This window comes from Mandrillus leucophaeus, unplaced genomic scaffold, assembly GCF_000951045.1.
Source record: "Mandrillus leucophaeus isolate KB7577 unplaced genomic scaffold, Mleu.le_1.0 Scaffold1136, whole genome shotgun sequence".
NCBI classification, from domain to species: domain Eukaryota; kingdom Metazoa; phylum Chordata; class Mammalia; order Primates; family Cercopithecidae; genus Mandrillus; species Mandrillus leucophaeus.
In genome coordinates this window covers 163,458-168,843 of record NW_012099610.1, presented here as the reverse complement: position 1 = coordinate 168,843, position 5,386 = coordinate 163,458, and positions in this window count along the sequence as shown.

Sequence of the window (5,386 nt, the reverse complement as noted above, 5' to 3'; positions counted from 1 at the left end):
CTCAATAAATTAAATTCAATGGGGGCCCCCTGTCTGGCAAGCACGCTACTATAAGACCTGAGCATTGGGAAAAAATGCAATAGCCTGTAGAGAATTCTGAAGTTTCATACAAGAATGCTAAAAGAAAATAGAAAATATCTGGTTATTATTTCATAGGGAACCAACTTTTATGATGTCTTCTTTTATCTTTGTATCCTTGTTTTTGCTACAGTTCCTGGGAAATAGTAAATGTAAGAAAACTATTGAGTGAATTGAATTGACCATTTAGGTAATTCCTCTAAATATAAAGTGTGTTCTTTAAATTACTTTAATAGTTCTTCCCAGATGAGTCATTAGTAACAATAATTCTCATGTATAGTTTATTAATTGAATATAATCACTGGCTATGTATATCATCATTCTGATCAACTTCTTTGAACCAATTTGTGAATATTTTGTGATAGGTAGAATTTTAGTAAGTCAAAATAATTATGAAAAGGTTTCTAACTCCATTAGTTCCCTAGGCTGCTATAGTAATGTACCACAAACCAGGTGGGTTAAAACAGTAGAAGTTTATTGGTTCAGAATTGTGGAGTTTAGAAGTCTAAAATCTACTAACTCAAGGTGTTGGCAGGACCATGATCTCTCAGATCCTTCCTGGCCTCTTCTAGCTTCTGGTGGTCCCAGTTGTTTCTTGTCTTGTGGCTGCAGCACTCCAGCTCTGCCTCCATCTTCCCATTGCCATCTTCTCACTGTATCTCTATTGCCAGGTGGTGTTTTCTGCTCTTATAAGGACACCAGTCAACTTAAATTAGTGTCTACCCCAACACCTATCTTAGCTTGATTACATCTGCCAGGACCCTATCTGCAAATAACCTCACATTCACAGGTAGTAGGGTTTAGGACTTCAACAGATGTTGTTTTTGTTTTGTTTTGTTTTGTTAATTTTTTTGAGCTGGAGTCTTGTTCTATCACACAGGCTGGAGTGCCGTGGCACAGTCTCGGCTCAATACAACCTCTGCCTCCCAGGTTCAAGCAATTCTCCTGCCTCAGCCTCCCAAGTAGCTGGGATTGGAGGTGCCCACCACCATGCCCGGTTAATTTTTGTATTTTTAGTAGAGACGGGGTTTCACCATGTTGGCCAGGCTAGTCTTGAACTCCTCACCTCCTCCCAAAGTGCTGGGATTACAGATATGAGCGACTGCACCTGGCCAACATATCTTGTTTTTTATGTTTGTTTGTTTGTTTGTTTTGTGGACACAATTCAGTCCATAACACTAACCCATAATTGTAATTTTGGCATAATGCCTAGTGTTTTCTAACAATGCCACTTACATAATAAACATTTCAAATCTCTAATCCCTTGGGCCAAGGAGTTTCATTGGCCTCACCTCATCTCACCAACCAGCCACAGAATGAAAATTCCTAAACTATTAATTGAGTTTAGGAATAATTGAGAAAGGATAATATAAATGATTGTTGCTAGTTCTAAAACTTTGTATTAATGTCTGAATTACTCATCTAATTAAATGGAGCAATAATTGCCACTACTACAACATGTTAGATACATCAGTGCAATTCATTACTAATTGCCTGCACCCTATCCCAGGGTATTAGTGTCTGGAAGGCCCAGACCAAGCCCCACCCACCATAGGACACAAAAGGACAATAGTCACATAATACAGGGTTCAGGTACCATTCTTTTCAGCAATTGTTCCTGTTGTACAGCTCAGAAAGTAGTGAGCGCCTTATCGTTTAATATGTTTACACAGGAGGGCTGGGTGTGGTGGCTCACGTCTGTAATCCCAGCACTTTGGGAGGCCAAGGTAGGTGGATCACCTGAGATCAGGAGTTCGAAACCAGCCTGGCCAACATGGTGAAAACCTGCCTCTACTAAAAATACAAAAATCTAGCTGGGCGTGATGGCCGGCACCTGTAATCCCAGCTACTCGGGAGGCTGAGGCAGAATTGCTTGAACCTAGGAGGTGGAGGTTGCAGTGAGCCAAAGTCATGCCACTGCACTCCAGCCTGGGATACAGCTATCCAGACTCCGTCTCAAAAAAAAAAAAAAAAAAAAAAAATTTAAATTTATATGTGTGTGTGTGTGTGTGTGTATATATATGTTTACACAGGTTCTATCTCTTTCTCTAAATAATACCGTTCAAATTATTAGTTTTGTTTGTATTCTATATTTAATCATCACATCCTCTACACAGTTTATAACAGTTTATTAACACATCATAAGACTGAAAGAACCAAACCAAAGACAGACATACGGTCTACAATAAAGAGTGAATAGGTAACAGTGAATGGAAGTGGAAGTAAGATACTCCAAAATAGGTGTCATTTCTATTTTTTATTTTGGATTCCTTTGAACATTAGTAATCACCATGAAAATTGTTCAATATTTGCAGTTATCCTGGAAGGATAATTCTTTAATAAAAATGTGGCAGCTTTAACCTTATATACAGTGCTCAATTTGTATTTATAGGCATCTAAAATTGATTTAGGTCAGCCCCAGCATGAACAGAGTATGTAGGCACTTCCCTGCGTGAGCTACTTTTGTGTCCCCTAAGCATAATAGATAATTGCCTTCTCTAGGGAGCCTACCAGGGTCTTTTGTAATGTGGAGAGCTGCAACATTAGCAAACTCAGGTATTTGAAAGTGAGCGAGTAAAGAGGTACTACTCTTCAGGATGATAAATGGGGCTGGAGAAACTGTACTGACAGCATTTTGGAATAGACAATAGGGATAAGAACTACTAAAACCAGAAATTGCAGCAAACCAGAGGTTCTTTGTGGACAAACTAAACACCTTCTTTCTTGTGAAATATCTGGAAAAAAAAAGTTTTGTATGAGTGTAATAAAACAAGAGTCCACAAAAACTCAAATTTTCTTTCCTTTATAAGTAAATTAGTGATGAAAACGGGAAAAAAAAAAAAGTACTTGTCCTCTCATGTTTTAGGGAAGAATTCTATGTATTCAGACCAATATATTCAGCCTTCTCAATGCTTCAACATTTGGGTCTCTGCAGGTCTTTCTGCAATGTAAGCCAGCACTCCTACTGGTGTTTACTGAATGTTATGCTATATAATGATAGTTTTGGACATTTATCAGATTATTATTTTCTATCTCTGTTTCATAATTGAAACATAGTTTTCAAAAAATAAACAACAAAATCAAAAGGTTATCTTTGCTTAAAAAGAAAACACAGAGAGGATGACATAAAAAAAAATGGAGAAAGAGAAATGGATTTCAAATATTCAGATGTCTTTGAAAACTGAATTGAAGGACAAACAAGTTACCCCTTTTCAATAGAAAGAATATGTAAAGATAGCAAAATTCACTGAAAAACTCAGGGATAATGGAAAATATGGAAACAACTCCAATGTTCTCAAAAACTACAGTGTAAGCAAAAGTAATTGCTAAAGTGGTTTGTCTTTGTTATATATTAAAATCTAGAAATCTGCCTGTGAACTGAAAATGCAAATGTTTAACATGATTTCAATTCACTAATTTGAAGTCTGAAAAAATTAGACAAAACATTGTCTCCTACTCTTATATTTCTCTCAATATTTTCAACTTAAGATTGTTTCGGGACATAGATTAGAACTTGCTAAAATTGTATTTTCTCAGATCAGCAGCCTTGTGAAACGTCCAGCTTAGTTATTCTCTCTCATATTTTGGTGGCATTGCATTTCTTTGTAGCCTCAGCAAAGCTGACTATTGGGCTGAAAGGTTCAAATAAAACAAGACCGAAAGGGCAGACAGAATGATGTGATATTCCAAATCAGATGCAAGAATTAAAAAGTAATCGAACAAATAAAATCCTCCTTATTGCATTAACATTGGGTGGGGAACAAAGTAGATTCAATTTAACAAAAAAAATGGAGTGATTTATTTTTGTAAGAGAAATCTTCCTTACTTCAGAAGCTAATAAATGTAAATCATCCTACAAATTTGAAAACCCCTAGGAGAAAGGCATACTCTACTTTCAGTTAGCAAATTGGACATAACTGTAAAAGAAGCACGCACCCATTTCAACTTGTGAACATGAAGACCGAGGTTGCATGCTTAACTTCTGCATAGCAGGAACACGAAGAGGAGCCCTCTCAAATAAATAACTGTCAGAGAAACCAATCCATGAGACAAAAGTAAACTTCTCAGAGAAAGACACTGCTATTTTTTCTGTTTTTTATGATTTCTTGGTGGTGGGAGAGGGAGTCAAAGTAGCAGGTAATTAACTGCCAAGCAATAGAACTAATACTGAGAAGAGAGAATCACATGTCCTTATCCAAACTTCAGCAATATTAAGTTGAACAATAACTGACAGTGACAGCCAGGGACTCAAAATTATTTATTGCTCCTAAGTTGTAAAATTAAAACACTATTTTCAATCATTTCATTGCTCTTTAAGTGAGGATAAAATGTGACATCCTTCCTTCTAACTAAACAGAAAAGGCTTAAGGAATAGAGGTTCCCAGTCACGGAACGCCATTTTCCCACTTATCAGACTCCAAGCAGTCCTTAGCACCCCCATGCACAGTTACCCACCAAGAGACACAATTCTTCCAGTCAATGAGGCTGCGAACAAGCCACAGAAGCTTTTATTCCAGTCCTCATTTTCAAGAAACTTCTCTTTGATAGAAATTAGCCTAAGTTTATCAGAAGAATAGTAAAAACTCAATTTATTTCATTGGCTAGTAGTCAATTAATCTCACAGAATTGGAGAAAAGCACTGAGATTTTAACATGTGACAGTGTAAATATTTAGGTCAGTCAACAACTTGTGTACTGACTGTTTATAACTATGCATGCGGTAAACAAAATCGACTAGCATATGGAATATTAAAAGAACACCTGAAGCTGGAGGCTTCTGTATCAAATCGGGATGGTAATTGTCATTATATTGAAGTTCATTGGCTGCTGCCTAAAATGTGTTTTCATACCATCATAATTTTATTAAACATGTAAAAGGAGCAGCTAACAATAATTTCAAATACGCTGCTTAATTTTGCAAAGGCATTCCATTTCTGTCTTGGCACTGCCATTGGTCATCCATGTGACTTTGAGCAAACTACTAACATCAATGCACCTCAGTTGAATCATCTGTAAAGTAGGGATAATGCATTACTGAACTTCCAGGATCATTGGGATACTTTGTGAAATGCTGAAGAGCTGTGCAGAGTCCCTGGCGCAAAAAGAAGAAATCAGTTAAAGTAAGTTCCTATCATTTCCCCAGTCTTGCCATCATCATCACTACTCAATGAATAAAATCAAGGGGAAAGGTCGGGCGCGGTGGCTCAAGCCTGTAATCCCAGCACTTTGGGAGGCCGAGACGGGAGGATCACGAGGTCAGGAGATTGATACCATCCTGGCGAACACGGTGAAACCCCATCTCTACTAAA